General features: G+C 45.3%; 1 protein-coding gene across 8 annotated transcripts in view; it reads right to left on the minus strand.

The window, feature by feature from the left end:
* The window catches only part of SIPA1L2 (signal induced proliferation associated 1 like 2), a 212,949-nt gene that overhangs the window by 163,318 nt on the left and 27,624 nt on the right, over positions 1-22,007 (minus strand). For 6 of the 8 annotated variants that reach the window (XM_087863121.1, XM_045783693.2, XM_045783690.2 and 3 more), the window contains exon 2: positions 2,118-2,167. The gene's annotated coding sequence lies outside the window, so the exon portion shown is untranslated. Of the gene's footprint in view, positions 1-2,043; positions 2,168-3,165; positions 3,930-22,007 lie in introns of those variants that run through there. The other 2 variants (XM_087863120.1, XM_087863122.1) reach the window with 2 other exon arrangements.

A 22,007-nucleotide genomic window follows, 5' to 3' on the forward strand; every position in this document is an offset into this window, starting at 1 on the left:
GTCAATCTAGCAGCATCTGTCAGAATTTTAAGCCTGAGTACTCTTTCATCCAGGAATTCCATTCCTTCCTAGGAATTCATCCTAAAGAAATAGTTGTATAAGTCTATATATATACAAGCATTTTGTTAATAAGAGCCAAGCACTGACAAGCACCTAAATGTCCTTCCACGGGGATTAAATTATAGTATAGCTACGCACAAAAGCCAAGTCATCATTAAATAGAGTAAGTAGGAACCACCTAAATGCTAACAATGAAAAGACAGCTACAATGTATTGGTAAGAAGAAAAGCAACTGGAGGAGGGACGCCTGAGTGGCTCAGGAGTTAAGCATCTGCCTTCAGCTCAGGCTCAGGTCATGATCCTGGGGTCCTGGGATCGAGCCCCGCATCGGGCTCCCTGCTCAGAGGGAAGCCTGCCTCTCCCTCTCCCACTCCCCCTGCAAACACTCTCTCGCTGTCGCACTCTCTCTGTCAAATAAATAAATAAATAAATCTTAAAGAAAAGAAAAGGAAAAAAGCAACTGGAAAAACAGTATGAATTGAATAATCCCACTTTCGTTTTGTTTTAAAGTGTGCATGCAGGCTTAAAAGAAGGTCTATCAGCAGTGAGTGCCTTTGGACAGTGAGATTATAGGGTGATTTATGCTCTACTTTATGTATTTTGGTGTTTTCTGAACTGAACACACCTATAAATTCTAAAACTAAAGAATGTAATTTTCAACAAAAAGCAGTATGCTTAAAATCGTGAGCCTGTATCACAAATGTTTATATAGTCTCATATTGTAGAAAATCAATGTAACTTCCCTCATCAAAACCAGCCATAAAGAAACCAGTCTGGAGATGGTATCCTCTAGGCTAGCTGCTTGTTATTTTCATATTAGAATATACTCAGGCTCCAGCAAGGTCCTTAGCACCTCAGCCAAGTCCCCTGAGCCCCACACAAGAAGGAACGTGGTCTTTGCAGGCTGAGCTGTTGCCTTCATTCCCTCTCATCTCTCTCTCTTGCAAGTAGTGTCGAAATCTCACCATCCACGTATGCTTGATGTGTTTATACTTGGTAACAAGAAAACCTGTGATGGGTATCTACTCCTCCTCCAGTGATACCTTGCCATTGTTAACGGGCTTGCCCACTTAACAACATTTTCAAGTGCAGGCTCTCAGGCCACAGACTTCAAAATGCACCAACACACATAGCGACAAAGGCTGTGGGAACAAAGGCGATCCACAGACTTGACCACTAAGGGCAGGACTTGACCCTAGAGTAGACCTCACAGGGAGGGGACGGCACTCTATAGGACGCTCTGGGCCAGCTGGCAATACTAGAAGACAACGAAGAGAGCAGGTATAAGTAATGTTCCTATGCAAACTTCTCCTGGGCTCATTACTAAACTACCGTTAACTAAGTAACTAGCTCTATGGAAGAACCTGGGAGGGTAAAGGGCCAGAGACTGGACGTGCAGGGGGATGGTGACTCCTGACAGCTCCTTCCCAAACCCATCCAATTTCCTGCTGTTATGGAAAATACTTGTGAACACAAACAAGGAGGGAAGCAGCCAGCTCTGCCTTTAGTCAATGTCGGAGGCACGTGTCCCTGTTGACACAGTGGGGCCCCGGGAACATGGCTGGGCCCCATTCGGGAAGCCCTGGCCCTCCTTCATCTCTCCCTCCATCACCTTCCTCCCAAGGGCCCCTCAATGCAGGGCCCACCCGCCACCAGGACCACGGCCAGTGTGCAGCCCTGTATTCCCCACTATGCTCCCACGTTATCCCTTGAATCTAAGGGACACTCCATGTGGAGATACACAAACAAACTTGAAGATTCATAGCCTTTCAGACACAGTCACGGACACTCACTGGAGCTTGCCAGTCCCTCCTTCTGAAGCCCCCGATTTACACAATCCCCAAGTTCAAATGGCTTCTTCAAGCAATGCTCACCTATGCGTGTGCTGGAGGGGTGAAAAAATCAGAACATTTGATCCTAAGCCAAGCGGAACAGAAACAATCTTTAAAAAACAAAAACAAAAACAAAAACAAAAAGACCCACCATTCATGGGACACAGCAGCTCAAATTTAAAACTCTGAGCAGTGGTTTGGGGTACGGGTGGGGAGTGGGCTCACCTCAGCAGGGAGAAGAGCAGGTTCCAGCTCACTCGACCAGGAGCAAGAACCTGCAAGAGAAGAAACAGACCCAGTTCAGACTCACAGAAAAAGTCTAGGGCAGCAGTTTTTAACATATGGTCTGAGGGTGCCGGGGGTTCCCAAGGCCCTGCCAGGGGTCTACCAGGTTCAAACCACTCTCACAGCAAAACACATCATTTCCCTTCTCCACGCTCCTTTCACCAGGACACAGTGGAGTCTTCTAGAAGCTGAGTAACACGACAAGGAGCATATGGCTTGAGAGTCTGGCTGTATTCTCTTAAGCCAGGTATTACAGAGATTTGCAAAACTGTAAAACAATGCCATTCTGCTCATTAATGTGTTGTTGTTGTCTTAGAAAAGAGTGATTTTCACAAAACATGTTATTTATAATAGATGGCAAGGGGCTTACTGCCATTTTAAATTAATTAGTAGCTATTTTTAAACTCCTCAATTCTAATCCAAGTATCACAAACAACAGTAGAGATAAGCCACATAATAAAAAGCTCTCTGGGAGCCTCAGTAAGTTGTCAAGGTAGGGTCTAAGACCAAAATTTTGACAACTGCTAATCCAGGTGTCTATTTTTGGTATTAACTTTTTTATTTTTTTTTAATTTTTATTTTTTTATAAAGATTTTATTTATTTATTTGACAGAGAGAGACAGCCAGCGAGAGAGGGAGCACAAGGAGGGGGAGTGGGAGAGGAAGAAGCAGGCTCCCAGCGGAGGAGCCTGATGTGGGGCTCGATCCCAGAACCCCAGGATCACGCCCTGAGCCAAAGGTAGATGCTTAACAACTGAGCCACCCAGGCGCCCCTGGTATTAACTTTTTTAAATTGCATCTGCGGACAATACTGGATATGCGGCACTAAGTACCAAGCGCTCCACTAGATACTTTCCATGTTATTTCCAAATCCACAATCACTTACAAACAAAATCGGCCTTTTCTGCCTCCTGGATGAGGAGACTGGTACTCTAAGACATTGATTATTTGCGCAAAGTGAATCACACAGGTCAGGGTATGAACTCACGTCAGCCTGGCTCCTAAAATGATGATCTTTCGCTACATCATTTCCAAAAAAAAAAAAAAAAAAAGTGTAAGAATTTCTGCAAACTGAACTGGAGCCAGGCGCACTGAGGACCGCACTCCTTCCTGACGTGGTGGGCAATCAACACGCAACCGCGTCAGGTGCACAGCTCGGAGGAAACGGCAACAACGCGGCTTCTCTAAATCCTGCCAGAGTCCTGCACTCTGCTCCCTAAAAAAAGACAGACCCCAATAAGTGTTCTATGCTGGGACAGCGGGGTTTATGCCTATGGTCCCGGCGCAGTATAAACAGTGCCCCTCTCACTCTAAATGGCGATCAATTACCGGGCCTCCTACCAACAAGACTACAACTGGCCGTGGCTTTAGAAAGCCCACTTTTCTCAGTCTGTCTCCATTTTTATGAAGTTGGTGAAACACTTGATGAAATGCTACTATTATTAGTCCCTCAACTGTAGCTAAACTTAAGATGACGTGCACCGGCAAGGGAGGGGAAGGAAATTCTCACTGACTTAAGTTATGGAGCCAATATAGCCAATTCTAACCTTAAAAATGTAAAGAACAGTATGGAGAATGCCTAAAAAAATTTAAACATAGAATTACCATAGGATCTAGTAATTCCACCTCTGGGTATATGCCCAAGAGAACTGAAAGCAGGATTTTGAAGATGTATTTATTTATTTATTTGACAGAGAGAGCAAGTGAGCAGAGAGCACAAGTAGGGGGAGCAGGAAAGGGAGAAGCAGACACCCCGCTGAGTGGGGAGCCCAATGCAGCGCTCGATCCCAGGACCCCAGGATCATGACCTGAGCCAAAGGCAGACGTTTAACCAACTGAGCCACCCAGGAGCCCTGAAAGCAGGGTTTTGAAAAGATACCTGTCCGCCCATGTTCATAGTAGCATTATTCACAATAGCTAAAAGGTGGAAGCAACCCGTGTCTATCAACCAACGAACCGATAAACAAAATGTGGTAAATCTATACAACGGGGTATCACTCAGCTTTAAAAATGAGGGAATTACAACACATATTACAACGTGGATGAACCCTGAAGACATGGTGCTAAGTGAAATAAACCAGTCACAAAAGGACAAATACTATAGGATTCCACTTCTATGAAGGACCTCCAATAATCTGCTTCATAGAGACAGGAAGTAGAGTGGTGGTTGCCAGGGGCCGGGGGGGCAGGGAGGGGAATGGGGGGTTAGTGTTTAATGAGTACAAAATCTCTGTTTGGGAAGATGAAAACCCTCTAGAGACAGATAGTTGCACAGTAATATGAATCCATATAACGCCACTGAACTACATACTTAAAAATAATAAAATTTATGTCATGTATCGTTAACACACACACAAAACACCAAAGTATTTATCAAAAGATTTCCTAACATTAAGTAATCAGAAAAAGAATATGTTATTGGGCATCTTACATCATTGTTTCCATCTTCACTAGTGTATTAAGTCCACCAAGCACACATTCACTCGGTCGTGTTCATGACACCTCTCGGCTACCAGCTCCTGTGCTAGAAGGGCTGAAAGAGTCTCTGGACAGAGCCGGAACACCAGGGACCCAGACAGAGCACCAGATGTAAGACAACCTGGAAAGGCCTACATAGGAGACACAACCACACTATAAATGATAACTGCTTCTTGCACACAAACCATGAACCTGTACAACTTAAAAAAAAAAAAAAAAGAGTACTCTAAAGTATCAATAAGAACCCATTCTTTTTTCTCTAAAGAGGCTTTCTGCTTTTCTACATTTGTTTAATGCTGATACATTATAAAACCCTCAACTTTACTTTATGAAATAAGTCTTTAAAAGTCCGACTGGTTAAACAGTTTGTGTTTTATGACTAAATGCTCTGTGGTTAATTTCTCTTCTCCAGCAGAGATCCTTTAAATGATGCCGTAATATCCCACACAATGAACACAACGCTGTAAAAGGCACCTTCCTTCCTTCGATACAGCAAACATCCTGTAAACAATCCATGCCCCACTCTTAACCGACGGCCTTTGTTTACCGACAGGAAAGGAAACTACAAATCCTCCAAACGGCCCCGGCGGCTCGAGAGTTCGCTTCACTTCCTACAAAGCAGGTGGTTTATATGAAGCAATTGCCTATTGTCTTTTGCCTTTTTTTGCTTTAGAGAAGAAAATGACTGAACTTTCAGCAGAGCCTCGTCCTCTCAAACCACAGAACTTGGGACCGCGGGCTGTCTTGCAGAGGGACGGTCAGGGAAAGGCAAGATGCTCTCCTGTCCCCTGGCCCATTGCTGAGAGGAGGCGACTCACATTCAATAGGGGAGCTCTGCCAAAAAACCAGATTTGCAGGCAAAGAGAGGCCTGGCCCTTTGTCCTTACCAACAGGTTCTTCAGCTGCTTCCCCAGTGACACGGGGTTCTCAGAAAGTGAAGGCAAATATTGACTTTCCACTGAGAAGGATAAAAACACCCTATCCAGCTCAAAGTCATTATTTCTCCAATGTTAGGACAGGCTCACCAGTATTCAGGAAAAGCAGCAGAGAAAGGCTAATTTTGTTTTTGTTTTCTATTTTAAAAATAAAAATTCCTTTCCAAATAATAACTTGTTTCCAAGAGCCAAAGTCCTAAGCAATGATGTCTGTCGTTGCACCTGTGAACTCTGGCAACGAGACCAAGAAATACCTGCCTGTCTACCCCCGCCCCCCACGCTGGGCCAACAGGCCAGCCACAGTTCCTGTACCAAATCTGTGAACCACAGCCACATCCTATGCGTCATCATCAGGCCCAGGGGTGCACAGCTAGAGTCCTGACCCAGACCTCACCTGCTCCGAAAGGACACTACACATGCCAGGAGACAGCTCCTCTAGATGTGTGTAACCGAATACGGAATCGGCGCCGGATTCAGTCAGTCGATTCCTAGAGAGAGCTTGGGATCATGGAGGATTCTGTAGACGAGCGCCATCTGCTCCAGGAACTGCATTTGGGAAAGCAGTGCACCTGTCAAGCCCAGCGTTCAACAGCACTGACCACTCACCAGCACTCGTCATCAGGCTTTACTATCTCGACCAGTTGCACGTAGACACCTAGAGACTGAGGGGTCTCTGTAAACTGTTTTCAGCCCATTTAAAGGTCTGTTTTTATGCAGGCAGACGACTAAATCACAGACAAAATGTCAGCTCCAGCTTTAAGCAAATGACCGACCACTCTAAAGAGTCTGCGCTGTGAGTCAGATATGGTAAAACTCTCAACATGGGTAGACATGTGGTTTCACTGCAGACATTTCCTTTGTGATTTCAGTGTAGTGTGACGCGCTACGTCACCCAAGTGGGTTTTTTTTGGGGGGGGGGCAGGGGTTGATGGCTGCTATATACATATATATTTTTTTTAATTTATTGTAAGAACACTTATCAGGAGACTTACTCTCTTAACAAATGTTTCAGTGCACAATACAGTATTATTAACTTAGTAGGCACAATGTTGCACAGATCTCTAGAATTTATCCATCTTACACAACAGCAACTTGCTTAAAGTTGAACAGCAACTCCCCATTTGCCCCCTGCCCAGACCCTGGCAACCACCATTCCACTCTCTGTTCCTATGGATCTGATTATTTTTAGATACCTCATGTAAGTGGAATCATGTGGCATTTGTCCTACTGTGACTAGTTCATTTCACTTAGTACAATGTTCTACAGCTTCATCCTCGCCACATATGGGTAGGATTTCCTTCTTGTTTAAGGCTGAATAATATTCCTTTGTAGATACACTCTGGCATTCTTTCTAAGTCAGGTAGGAGTCAGAAGGGCTCTGCCAACAGAGTTCCTTCAAAGTTATTTTAACATTCAACAAGTATTTACTCAGCACCTCCAGCATCCAAACACTTTACTAAACCCTGTCCATATTAAGACATAGTTCTTGCCACCTAAAGCTTACTGCCTAATGGAGGGAGCCAGCCTTAACATAGGAAAGTAGACCTGAGCATCAGTGGGATGCAATGGATGAAATCTCGACTAAGGTACTACTGGGGCACCAGGCAGGGGGAGGAGAAATTTTGCTTTGGGAAGAGGGAGACGGGTAATAAAAGGTTTTCTATAGCAGGTAACACTGAGTAGTTGAACCATGGCGAAGGGGTGAGGAGTAGCAGGGAGAGTCCCATCCTCTCACATCTATCCGTAAGATACAACCCTATTCAACTTTCAGGCAGACCTCCTCTTCCTCATCCCCAACCCAGGATGAGTCAAGAAGAATCTAGGACTTGAATGCCTCCCCAGAACATTCCATCAGCCCCTACAACACTATACCACAGCCAGCATCCTATGAGCCCTTCAACACCAACACCTCCTAAGAATATTCATCAACCCTACAACAACCACACCTCACAGAGCATACAATCAGCCTCCCAACACTGTTTTCATATCGAGACTCTAGAATCCAGGAGGGCAGGCACAAGGTCCACACTACATATCCAGCACTAAGCACTGTGCTCTGCACTTCAAAAGCACCCCATCAACATTTCCCAAAGAAAGAAGGAAGAAGAGAGGGATAAAGGGAAATGGGGAGAAGGGGAAAGGGAGAAAAGAGGAAGGAAAAAAGACTGGCTCTCTGTGGAGACTTGAAAGCTAAAGAGAATGAGACCAGGAGAGGCCAGCACAGTGCAGAGCATACAACATGCATCTGGAAGAAAGAACACAGGCATTTCTAAATGGAATTCCCATGGAAGAGGCTGAACCATATGACATTGCCACTGTGCTGCCATTTTTGACCTACACTGGCAGTAATGTCATGTGATTCAGGCGAACGTATGACCCTCCTCACTGAGCTCCTTCTATGCATTTCCATGCTTATCCCATGCCTATCTCTGTAATCCATCACCTACAGTGGGACCATGCTAGCTTTACCGATCGTCTTGGGCCCAAACAGCTAGCTGCCTCATCAATGCCCCACCAGCACCTCTCACCCAACATGCAAATAGCTGAGCTCCCATCCTTCCTGCCAAACCTCCCCCTTGACCCACGCATGCTCCGTACGTACTTCAGCTGCCGGGTCTGCTCTCCCTGCACGAGCCCTCTTTTGCTGTCGTGACCCACGACAGCTGCAGTGTCTGTCTGCCCGCACTCCCTTCCTCTGGCTCCTGTGAGGAAACTTCCCGGCCCCCTATGCCACACTGTCCACTGAGCCCCTCAGGGCACAGCATCCCCACACCCTCACAGGTGCCTAGTTCAGCGTCCAAGATGGAAGCACAGTCATCCACATCCTTCCTGGAGAGCACTGGGGTCTGGGGAGGGAGAAGTTCTGCTTCAGCTGTGAGTGCTAAGCCAGGAAGAAGTGAGCCTGGACTACTGGCCGCCATCTTGCCGATCACACAGAGAGGGCTGACGTGAAGAACTAAGCAGAGAAGAGTACAGCTCCAGAGGAAGAGTCTCTGCGGCCTCTGTGGCCATGTTAAAGCCCCTGGACCCAACAATGCCTACAGCTCACTATTCGTAGACGCCTCAGTTGCCTGAGCATTGCCTTTCCTTTTTGGCTTAAAGTTGGGTTTCTGTCATTCATAACCAATGGTCCAATGGATTACCTGTGCAAAACTGAGCCATACATAACTTAAATCTCAGAAGAGCCTTTAAGTAATTCCCTAAGATGGCCTCAGTCAGGGTATCAATAGGATCTTTCCCAAATAAAGAAGCACTATAGTTCCCATCACCCAAAATACCAGCATCCTTCACAGCCTCAGTGAAAGGCCTTCACTCCAACAAAACTTTCTCAGACATTTCCAGATGAAAAAAGTTTTAGAGAAAAACTTCCCAGACAGACAGCGTCTCTTGCTCTCTACTACCCCCAGAGACCAATTCTTACACCTTTGTTCTGACATTTTTCAGTCAGTCTCAAAGATGATGATTTATTTATAGATGTCTGCCACCTTCAATCAGGAATTCATGAGCAGAGGCCTGAGGCTTAATAGGTAATCAATACCCAGTTGGTGAAATGCATCACCCTAAGCAGGAAGCTTCTTGTATTCAAAAATAACGGCTGGTGATGATGTCACAATTCATTCCAAGTCTGCAGCCCTTTTCCATAAATTTATTGCATTATTTTTTCTTTGAACTTCTAAGAGTAAATTTCCTTGGCTGTTGAGATGCCCTTGATGTGGCAGAGGAAACACTCTGGGCTCTTTCAGTATTTCCCACAAACAGGATAAATAAGGAGGACTCCTGGGATCCAGTACACCCTTGCTAAATTGAGCTAGAAACATTAACTACTCCTCAGTGGCCACGAAGTCCAAACTTGCAACCAAGGCAACCAAGCACGGGCGGTCTGTCCAGCTGTCTCTTTCAGTGCCTTGCCCTGCCACGCTCGCTCACACACCCAAACAGTGGCTTTCAGACTTGCTCCAGCGGAGGGTGGAGCAGGAAAAGTCATGATATTGCTCGGTGAACACCCCCTCCTCTACGCAGTCTGTAATACATGATGAATAATGATATAATTTTAGCATGAGAACCGGGAACATTTTTATTAGCAGAAAGATGTGCCTGGTGGATTCACACGCATCACCACAAGCACACCTATCCAGGAAAAAGAAATAGGATGTTGTACTTGGCACACGCAGCTGAAACATGTCCTTGCATTCGCTGGTTTGCTTTATTACCTGCATGGAGACAAGCAAAACTTAACGCATAAGCAAGTAGCATTCCTTAATGTGGTGGTTTGTTATCTTGAGAGCTGAAGGCTGATCCAACCTTAGGAGCGCCCGTGAGCCAATGGAGCACACTTGGCAACCATGGCGTCCCACACTCTCTACAGGCTGAATAAAGTTCTAATGTAATGATGTTACGAGGTCATTTTAAGAGTGGGGGGATCCTCTATTATACACCTAAAATCGTGTTCATTAAGTCAGTCAAGAAAAGAAAAGTTTAAAACATACTTCAGAAATTTAAGTAGATTCCCTATTTTAAGGATAGCTGCTAATAGCAACCATAATAAACTTTAGAAGTCTAAACTCACACAGATGCCTACTGGTGTTCATAAAATGTAAAATGCCCCGACTGAAAACCTTGCTGGCAGTGCCATCTCTGTTTTCTGACACTGGAAGGGAAAGAGCCCATGACTGGATGCATTTCTCGAGTCATCCTTAAATATCACTTACACAAAGTGCAAGATGAAAAATCTATGACAGGCTGGGTAAACCAGATGGAAGAAAAATGAGAAAGGGAAAATGTATTGGTATAGATTTGTCTACTGCAGGCTTGACCACATCCAGAACAGAAGGAAAGAAATCTGACCGTGCAAAGTTACATAATAACTATGCTGCCACCTTTGGGGTGGTGGGAGGGGGAGGAGTATCCCAGCTGATATGTATCAACCATTTATTAAGAAGTAAGGGCACATTTCATTTATGCCCCATTATTTCACTTTCTTCAGGTATTAAACAATTATGAATCTACTCAACTGAGACATAGACCTTTCTTTTATATACATTAACGTGGAAAAGGCAAAGCTAACTTCTGTAACTGATACACAATGTGGGGGAAAAATACAAGGAGACCATTTGAAGTGTAATTAGAGAATAACCTTTACCCATCCATTTAGGTTATCAGCTGTATTCAAGAAAACATGTGTTGCATCAGTTTTCTTGGTACCAATATATTAGACCTTTAGGTGACGCTCCGATAAACACAGTCAGTATCCTAGTCTAGAGGCTACTGCTTATTTCCTAGCTGAGTCCCCCTATTCCCCCAGTGAAAGAAGATATTTTACAACCTCATCTCCGGAAGTGGTCATCCTGCCACCGCAGAACAACGTGGTCTCATTACACAAGAGGTACAGTCTCTAAGTTGGGGGTAAGAATGAGACGGGCCAAAGGTCAGGAACTTTGCACAAATGGAAAGTGATCAAAGGAGAAGAAACTCCTCTAATGTCCTCTCTCCTTCCCCTTTCCTTCCGCTCTCTCTCGCCCCCCAAAAGTCTTCCCACTCCAAAGAAGGGGCCCACAGTTTGACCCCTGCAGCTGTGGGCACACACAGAAGGGCAAAAAAGGAGAGCAGCGAAACAACACAAAGAGAACAAAGGAGGAAGAACATCAGTCTGGAACAGTCTTTCTCCATCACAAAGTTCTCTTAATCTGAATAACCCAACAGGGGGAAAAAGCAGAGTGAAGGGGCAGGGAAGGCATGCTGGTACTGAACATGCAAATCGCAGGGCTTCTAGAAACGACGAGAAACCAAGATGCGGGTCGGTGATAATACCACTACTGACTTCCAAACACTCCATAAACGCCTGCTGAACTGAATGAAAGATTTCACAGGCTCCAAAGTAAGGAGAGTGTGATGAGCAAGGCTGGAAAAGTGGTACCTCTAATTGGTAAAAATAATACCAGCAAGAAAAAGAACGCTAGAGAACACAGTTGGAATGGTACTGCAAAACAAAAGGCCAATGTGAAAAGGAGATAATATTTACTTAGCTTGGCTTCATCAGCTATTCTAGAAAAATCCCACATGAAAGCAAAACACCACGTCTGGGCTCCTCCTCAAGACCTCGTGTGTTTGGGCGGGGCTGGGGCAGTGGGTTTTGCCACAGCTCTGCCCGCATTGCCCTTTGATATCTTCTCAATGATCCCATACGTCTGTTTGATCATAATGACGTCAGTTAAAAAGACAGCCATACAACAGAACGTCTAGGCTCCTCTCATCTACATCTTCAGAAGCAGACATCCAATAAGGTATTTATTAATATTTTATCAGACATTTTCATTTTCATTTACCCAGAGCAGCACACTGTCTCCACAAAGCCTCTACAACGGGGGATTCCTAATGCAAAGAGCAGTTGAAGGAAACCTCAACTGCTCTCGACAGGTTCTACAGGACTCGCTCCAGCCTGGGTAGTCCACGCTCACTGCAGAGTCCCTCATCCCACCCCACAAAATCAGAAAACTCAAGAGAAAAATAAAACAGGCCAAAATATCAACGCACGAGTCACCAACTAACCTGAATGACTTAATTTCTAAGAACAAAAAACCAAAACGAAGGCAGTCATTCTCACCCACAAAGTATAAATCCATCCTTGCTATCCCCCAGATGAATTTCTGCTTAGGAAACAAAGAAGACCCCTGGCAGAAATGACAAGGTTTTCCTCTAGGCACAAAAACCCTTCTCTTCTGGAGCCGCCCGAAGAAGAATTCACACGGGAGGATGCTTCGAACAGGACACCCACTGCCAAAGGTCACGATGAAAAGCAGGAACGACACTTTCTCATCAACAGCAGAGTCGATTTCACAACCGACTCGATGCTGCCCTGGTCACTGGGCACATGTAATCGTGGAAAACACTGGCTTTCTTGAGCAAACGTCGGCTTGCAGTTCTGATTGCTGGAGCGTTCTGCACAGCAGGGGACAGGGACCTCCAGGGAACAGGAAACAGACCTCCAAGGGCCAGGGCAGCTAAGGACAAGGACGGCCGTGGCCCCAGCATCCAGGGCACAGCATGGGATGGGAGGGGCCATGCAGCCACATTCCACAACTTTTTAATTACCGTATGATACAAGGGAAACTTGATGAACGTGATTTTTTAAAAACCATTGAATTTATAAGCCCGTGACTCTTGATCTATGTATTCAAACTACAACAGTACTTCTTGAGTCACGTACCAGGCACCGATTTAGACGCTCAGGACACCTGAGCTGGTATCCCCCAAGGAAAGTTCCACACACCGGTAACTCACTTGACCTCTGGCCTGCGCCATGTCTAGGGTCCGTCTCTGTACCATCCGTACAAACCAAGCCTAGCTCCCACTTCAATGAGCGCCTTCTCCATCCGTCTGAAAGCAACGGTTCACAAACGTGTGAACCGTGGGGCCCCTCTGGTCCCTGAGGCTTTTCAACTGCATCCGTGAGGTCAGACTTTCATAATTCTTCTAAGGTCCCATCTGCCTGTGTGCTGTGTCAGTCGTACAAATGCAACAATGTGTAAAACTACCTGAGCCTTAGGGCGAAGCAAGGCAGCGGCCCCCCGGCTGTCCTAGGCATCATGCCACACACTGCAGTGAAATAAGTAGATAAATAAATAAAATAATAAAAATGAAACATAGATAGATGGATAGATAAGAGGGTCTCAGGCCATGTCCTAGAGGATGAAGCAAAAGTAATGAATCGTATTAAATCTGGGACCTTGGGCCCACGTACTCTCGAACATTCTGGGGGACGGCACAGGGAGCACGCAGAGCCCCCGCCGCTGCACACATCGCGCGGGAAACCACCCCTAAGACAAAGCGTGGGGCACACAAGCCACTTTGTTCACGAAACATCGCCTTGTACTTTGGAGAGGCGTGGCTCTCCAGACATGGCCACGTGCTAGACACTTTCCGGGAAAGGAACAACACGGGCCTGCTTTCGAGGAAAACAGCCGATACATGAATGAGAGCCCAGCTTCTGGGCAAAACATAGACTTTTTAAGAACGTGTACATCCATGGGCACTGTGAAGGTGACAACTTCCCTATATTTAAAGATTCTTCTAATTGGTGACATGATTTTTTTTTTTTAATTACAAGATAAAATGTAACAACACTTGGGGAGATTTTCCAAATGACTGATTTTCCAAATGACCGATGTTCAAAACCATACACAGAATGGAGTTTCAAAAGTTCATATATATGGTTTCAGAATCCACATTCAACCAACCTTTAAGAAACTACCACTTGTTTAGCAAAGAAGAAGACCCACAAATAGCTAAAAATAAATTAAAATACTCCCGTTCCCACCCTTTCCCCAACCACATTATCTGTGGGAAGCTGGATTTTCATCAGACGTGGCAACCAGAACAACATATCACATCAGAACAGATGCAGGTGCAAAGATGAGAACCCAGCTGTCTTCCATTATGCCAAATATCAAAGGCAGTTTTATATAAAGATGTAAAAAATTACAAAACACTTCTTAGGGGCACCTGGGTGGCTCAGTCGGTGAAAAGTATGCCTTTGGCTCAGGTCATGATCCCAGGGTCCGGGGATCAAGTCCCGCATCCGGCTCCCTGCTCAGCGGGGAGTCTGCTTCTCCCTCTCCCTGTGCCCCTCCCCCCCCACTCAGAGGCTCACTCTCTCGCTCTCTCTCTCAAATAAATAAAATGTTTAAAACAAAACAAAAAAGACCAAAATACTTCTTAATAAGGTTTCTCTGGGTTTGGAAAATGGCAACTTTTGACAAAAAATGGTATTTATGTTTACACGAATTCATTATTTTTAATTTAATAATGTTTTTGAAAAATCTCTTGGTTTTTATTTTTAATATGATAAACATTGATAGACATAACCAAATAAACAAAGCTCTCTGGAGTCCTCAATAATTTTTAAGAGTGTACAAAAGTCCCGAGACCAAAACATTCAAGAATCACTATCTTAAAAAGGAACATTTAGATGGCAACTCCCACAGGGAAAGAAATTTGAGAAATAAAGCAAGTAAGCTAACATTTCTTAATCATCAGATGACAACGCAAAAAGTAGGTCCATCTTAATTCATTAAGCCAAGTATACGTTTATTGAGGCTTCTCTTTAAGGGCAAATGGTTAAAGTATTTAAACATTTGGGTCTCCATTAATCTCCTATAAATTTCCCCAATGACTAGTCTTGTGCGACACTACAGTAACACTGTATGTAAATTCACCCAATTAGCTCACTGACACTTGTACATTCTCCCAAATTCACTAACATCCACTGCATTGTCTTCCGCCACCATTGGCTGAGAGACTTCTCACTGAATTATTGATTTTCTGCCAATTAATTACCGCAGTAAGATTCAGTTGGGCTTATGTCTGCAGAAATTATCTCTTTTTCCCGTCTCACTGTTCTTGTACCCTTTAGAGTCTGTTGGGAAATCAAAATAATTGGAAGCCTTAAGATGAGATCCTGAATTCTAAAAATATCCTTGGCGTAACTTACAAACAACCCAGTTGTCCAACTTAAATGGACAAAGACCTATTTTTCACTGGATAACAGACTTCGATGCCTTTCACTTACATCTTCCCTCAATTCTCTGTCAATTCGACAACTTCACTATATGAATCTTAGAATAAATCCGTTGTGCTGAACCCAGCCGGAGACTGAGAAGCACATTCACGTCTATACTCTCATTCATAAAAGCAGCACGCTTGACTGTACAAAGAAAATAAAAAACAAAAAATCCTCATTATTTATGGGAAAGCATGGGAATCTAACAGAAGAAAAAATAGGGTCTAATTCCCAAAATAATAGGTGCACGGCTTAAATGGGCACCCCTGCAGCAACTCACAAACCACCCACTCACTCTAGGATTTAGACTCCACAGCCAAACAGGGAGCTCACCTCTGTCCCAAGCAAAGGCTTCCTCTGTTGGGCCTCCACAGCCCATCTGAATGTACATGGAACCCTGTCCCCTGGCTTGGAATTCCATCTCTCCCATCCCCTTCCCCACCAGGGAAACAAGACACCGAGACATCTCAGAAGACCAGGCATGGGAGAGGACATCGTCCTCATCTCCCTGTTCCCACATACTCTCCCCTCTGTCTCAGGGGTGGGACAGGAAAGGGGGGGGGGGGGGCTACCAGGTCGGCTATTTAAAAAAGCCTTCGGAATACATCTCAAGAACATCCTTTATGACCCTTCGTGGTTGCTCTAAAGTGCAGGTGCCATGGATCTGAGCAGTGAGATTCAAGAAGGCTCTATTTTCAGGCACAACTTAAGTCTGGAAAAAGCAAACAAATTAAGCCTAAGTGTAAATACTGAAGAAGGAAAAAGAGAAGAAAGAAATTTAACTCAGCCATAGCACTGACATTAACAAAGCTGCTGGAGGAAGAAAGAAATTTTGAGTTGATACACATTCTTTTCTGGAAAGAGGAAGGTATAGAGAAAAAACAACAACAACAACACAGTGGACTTGGTATTAAATGTGACTTTGGACCCCAGCCTCACCCCATTCCTGAAAGGGAGCCCGGAGCACAGAGCATGGGGCCCTGCCCACAGGACCTGCCAGGAAGGGGGTGTCAGCCCTGCAGTCATACCTGTACCCGCACAAAATGGAAAAACTGGTCCTGTGCTGAAAGAGAGTGAGCTCTTCCAACTAACAGCAGACCAAAGTCAACACATCAAACAGTAAATTCATTAACGTGCACGAGACAAAGAAAACCGGATGGAGAAGCAATCCCTTAAGGAGAGAATTGAAATTCATCAACTCAAAACACAGATAACACCAACCGGGAGGTCCTGTGCTTTGTCAGACTTCCCTCAGTATAGTCTGGAACCAACAAGAGGTGCTAAACCTTGAGCAAGTTAAGGTCTGCTTAAAGGAAAAGCTGGAAAATCAGAACACGGCTCGTGTAGAGGTGTGGCTTGGGGTTCCGAGGGGAGAATGGCAGAGGGCTCAGCGTCTGTTCCCTGTGCCTCCAGCCCCCTGTGTGAAGGCATCAGCCTGAATGGGGATCATGAGCATACAGTCAATATGTAAACGGAAAGACTTAGTGAAACAAAAATGAGTAACTCTGCCTATCACACAAACATTTCACTTGCGATTCTCGACTTCCCTGACCAGACTGGAAAACAATTCAACTATTTATATTTCAGGGAGGGGGTTTAAAAAAAAAATGAGTAGGGAAATGTTCCACATGGGTCAGTAGGGGACTGGAATCAATCCTGTAACACGTGGATGATACGCAGGGCTCATGCGGACTGTCCCCCTCTTCCTGCACCCCCAGGTCTGCCCAGGGTGCAAAAGAGCAGCTGGGCCAGGTGGGGGCCAGGTGGGGGGTGGCGACCAGTGCTGCAAGCGGACCAGACAGGACAGCGGGGTGCACAGGAGGCCTGCTGGGCAGACCCTCCCAGGCCAGCTGCCCCTCGCCGGGATGTTGGGATGCATGCGGCTGGGCTGCGGCCAGTTGTGTCTACAGGCAGAGACTGGCTTGACCTTTAACCCGGAACTACTTGACTGTCTAGCACATTTGCCTCTGGTCTGGTTTTCTTCTTGACTCTCCCTGTTGGCCTCCTGATGCCGGTTACCCACTGACGTGGCTTTCTGGTCTCCCTCATGAGGCCACAGTGAGACAGAGGCTCGGAGAGTCAAAAAGATAGGGTGCCTGCTGTAAATGAGAGGCCTTGTACCAAACAACTCCTCACCAAGCGGCCGGGGAACAGGAATCATTTTTCTTTAAACAGCTGAGGGGACAAGGCTACACATCCCACTGATCCTTGCACAGGAGGAACTAAAGTCATTTTTCACGTGTCAATCTTTAATTTACTGGAATATGCTAAGCCTCTCACTTTAAGAAAATTAAAAACCCAGTAGAAATGGCACCACTTGCCACTAGGGCCACACCCACGGGTGCCCCCAGTGGGACAGTCCTCCTGACTCCGCGCACCGAGCCCGTCTCTTCTCTCCCACTGGTCGCTGCCGAAAGGGGCGACCAGGATCAGGGGAAAAGATGGCTGCATCACCTACTTCCACCAGTCTTCCGCTGAAAATAAACCACCAGAGAAAGGCAAGGAAAAGAAGAATGCAAAATTATCAATTCTTAGACACACACACGCACACACACGCTCTGAGAGGCTGTCTGATAGCAAGGGGAATATTTAGCACAGACATTTGCAGACACTTACTGTCTGAATTAAAATGGGAAGCAGCAGAGATAGGAGTCACTGAATAATTAGCAGTGACGACAATTTTACTCTGCTATCTGCCAGATACAATTACTTTCGCTCCATCTCCCGAGGTAAACACATCTTAACTGGTAGAGCTGAATGGGACCACCTGCCACTTGTTTTTTTAAAGGTTCTTCATTTTGAGATATGCTTGTGGCCACCTAAAATGTTTACTTCTTAAAAAACAAGAGTCATGTTCTCTTATAAATTATGACTGCTGGTATTGAATCAAAATAACTTCTGGTTTATGTGTGAAAATCAAACAAGAGCTGATTTATCATGCTGTCTATCCACTGCTGGCCCAAAGGCTTTAGAAGGACCGAGAAAAACTCCCTGAATCATCCAAGAAAGGAATGTTTATTGTTAATCAAAAACTTGGTAAACTGCTACGTTTTCTAGAATTAGAAAAAAATTACTTTCCAGAACCTTTCCTTAAAGACCTTAGAAAACTAACAACAAGACTAATTTCTTACTATCAAATAGAAAGGAACACTAATATTTTGAACTTCGGTGTGTCCCTTCTATATGTTTATCACTCAAGAAAGAATCCTGGAGTGAAAATGTCTCTCTCTCCTTAAATTCTACATCGCATTCTTTTCTGTTGCACAACTGGAAAAACGGAAGAGGGGGCAAATTCCTTGTAAGTAATGAAGAAGGTCAGCTCCTTCCCGGCGAGAGATTCCCACGTGACAGAAGCCCAACTGAGGGCTTGGACACAGGCAGGTAAATCCAAATTTTTGAGGAGGCTCAGACACCAGCTGCAAAATGAATCCAAAGAACATCTTTTCGGGGCTGCATAAATTATTACATCTCCTAACAAACAAAAAAACAACACTTGCAAGAAAAACAAGAAGATATTTTCTCTGAGAATTCTAAGTCAAATATTCTACTCCCCCACAAAGATGCCTTTAAAATGTTAAAGTATCTGGTCAAACTCCTGCCTAACAGTCAAGAAATACCCATTTGCTTAAGGGGCTGTGTTTACAGAGTCCTTGCTGTGGCCTGAGACAGGGGCTGGAGGCAGGAGCCAGCCCCAGTCAGCACCCCCCCGCCCCGACCCCCTGCCCTGGCCCTATAGGCTGCTTGCATTCAGCCTGCACACCAACACCAACCCACTTTTCCAGATATTCCTGAACGTTAAGTGGGCTATTAAGTAACGGTGTTCCTTTTAAGACCCGACAGAAAGACTGCATTACATAAAAATTTTAAAAAATATCTGTAGCTCTGCGGAATACGGCATTCTGAAACAACACTCAGGAAAGATTTACTGTCTCTAGGGTGCTTTTCATAAAATGATTTATTATGGTTTCACTAAAATGATTAGAGAGAAACGCTCCAAAATATCTATAAAACGTTGCTAGGCATCTTGAAAGTTAGCAAAGTGGCAAGAATTTTCCAACAAGTTGTCAAAATAAAATGAAAAGACAGAAATGCTCAGCAACACAGAGAACAAAATAAAGATATCCCATTAAAAAAAAAAAAATCCTCGTGTGAAATAAGCAACATTCACAGAGCTCTGATGAAGATCTTTAGAAAAGTTGACTTGTAGCAGGCATATAGTTGGACCACCTGGCCTATAGTATATGTATTCTCCGTGGATGCACCAAGGGCAGAGACCCTGCCGGGCAGGCAGAGGCGGGCTCTTCTGGATGGTCAATGCTAACCCACACAGGCAAGCTCAGGGCCCTCCGACAGCTCCACTCAGCTGCTCCCATGGGTCGGAGCTCTGACCCTCTAGTCTCCTGTCTCCCAGGAGACTGGTCCCAGCCCCGATACTTCTTACAGCCCTTGACCCCTCCAATCTCTCAGTGACCTCACTCACTCCATCACTCCTCCCGGCTAAAACAGACTTGTAGGGCATGACTCCAATTTCACCTGGTAACAGAAAACGCAAATATAAAACGTGAACTAAAAGGCAGGGAAAAGGAAAATGCAGCTGGAGCTACAAAGTGGTTAAGGCTCGTGATGGGCGAGAAGGGGCAGCTAATGACAGTGGGCAGCTGGTCCTGGGAAGAGAGTTAAAACACAAGGGGAAGTTGAGTCAGAGGGGCTGGTGCCAAAGACAAAATGTCAAGGGGAGACACTGGCTAACACCCAGAGGGGCCCCAGGCAGGGATTCTTCCAGGAACCTCACTGTATGCTCCTAATCATCTATTCTAACAGCTCTGTCAGGAGCAACTGTGCCTGTATAATTTTGTTCCGGAAAGTTCTATCTTCATTCTCTCTCTGGGAAAAACACTTTGGCCCAGCACTAAAGGGAGCCATTCAATTCTTTCCCCAGTCTCGTTGTAAGCATCCCCTTTAAGGTTTTAGGAATATCAGTAGACTCCAGTGTCCACTAAAGCTTCTCCCAAGCCAACCACACTAAATGGCCTGAGTCCCCCAAATTTAATAGGTTCTTTCTTAGATCTGGCCAGAATCTCTAACACCATTTAACTTGCCTAGAAATTCCAAGTCCCAGAAATCAGAAAAAGTGCCAATGACCCCAAAAGCGCAAAAGGGAAGAGCAGCTCCCCCAAGCTCCTATGGGCCATCCTGACTCTAGGCGAGAGCGCTGACCCAGAACAGGCTTGGGGGGTCTTGGCCACGGCCGCCTGTTAGAATCACCAGGAGCTTCGGGAAGTCCGAGCACCAGGTCGCTCCACTCCGATAGATCAGAACCTCTGGGCTGGGGGCCAGGCATGCATCGTTTTTCAAATGTCCCCCCATGAGTCTAATGTGCAGACCAATCAGAGAAGATTCTTACTGAACTCGAGCGAAGGTTCTCATTCTGGAGATCAGGAACAGCTAATGTGATTGGACCTGGTTCCTCCCCAGCAATGACTCTGCCCTCTGCAGCCATCACCTCATTTACAACCTGCCCCGATCCAGCCGGTGGGACTCACGGATCTGCTGGCAAGGGAGAGTGGAGCGGGGCCTCCGTGTCTTTCTTGTCAACTATTCCCTTTTCATTCATACAAAAAATACTTACTCCCACCTCATGTAATTTCCAGTCCAAAGAGCACAAAGCTGTGGGGCAATGAAGGTCTTACTCTAATCAACTGGCTAAAAAAAACAAAAACAAAAACAACACCATAAAGAAGAAAAATGTAAACGTCTGGGTCCCTAACTACAGTTAAAGGTCTAGCAGAAAGTTTCAACCTGAAAGGAGCTCCCTCCAGCCCCTCCCCCGCCCCAGCCCCTGTGAAGGGAGCTAGGAACAAGGACAGGCGAAGGTCAGTGGCCCACCACTCTGTGCTACAGTCACTGCTGTCACTGGGCTGATCCAGACTTTTCAGCTGTCACCTTCCTCACAAAGGACAGAAGGCCTGGGGACCGGACACTTTCTCCCAGCACACTAATCTCATTCCACCCAGCTCAAACTGGGCTTCAGGTCTGCAAAGTCATCTTCTGTGTTTCCTCCAACAACAGGGGTTTTCAGAATCCTGACTTTCATATAAACTGTCTAAATTAACTTTTCATGAAGTCAGGGAGGGGGGCACTATGTGTCGACGTCCATGTAGCCTTAGAATTACAGTGTTTGCAGCGAAATGACCATTTTCTTCCAATCAATATGCTCTTTAAAAAAAGGAAAGGGGCGCCTGGGTGGCTCAGTCGTTGGGCGTCTGCCTTCGGCTCAGGGCGTGATTCCTGTGTTATGGGATCGAGCCCCATGTCAGGCTCCTCCGCTGGGAGCCTGCCTCTTCCTCTCCCACTCCCCCTGCTTGTGTTCCCTCTCTCGCTGGCTGTCTCTCTGTCGAATAAATAAATAAAATCTTTAAAAATAAACAAATAAATAAATAAATAAATAAATAAATAAATAAATAAAAAATAAAAAAAGGAAAAACTGACTTTTGGAGACATTTGAAATTTGAGCTTTATTCCTTTAAAAATTTCAAAGGCAAAAAAAAAAAATCCATTATGAAATCATCCTTCAGTGCTAGCTTAGAGAATCAACGGGGTCCACGAACAGCAGCAAACCAAATGTTAACTAGGTGAGAATAAATATTAATCCTATCTTCCACGATGGCTGACAATTACCTGGAAAGTTCCACAGCTGGGAAAGAAGTGAGTGGCTTCCCTCACTGTCCCCATAACTGCTCTGCTCAATTCAGGCAGTTCTGGAATGTATCGAGCGTTCTGAGGTCTCCGCTCCCTTGCACTCATCCCTCTTCCCTCACGAAACCAGCCAAGGCAAAGAGCAGTGCGCCAGGAGCACCTCCC

The sequence above is a fragment of the Ursus americanus genome, chromosome 6, assembly GCF_024610735.1.
Source record: "Ursus americanus isolate L20-20 chromosome 6, mUrsAme1.1.p, whole genome shotgun sequence".
NCBI lineage: Eukaryota > Metazoa > Chordata > Mammalia > Carnivora > Ursidae > Ursus > Ursus americanus.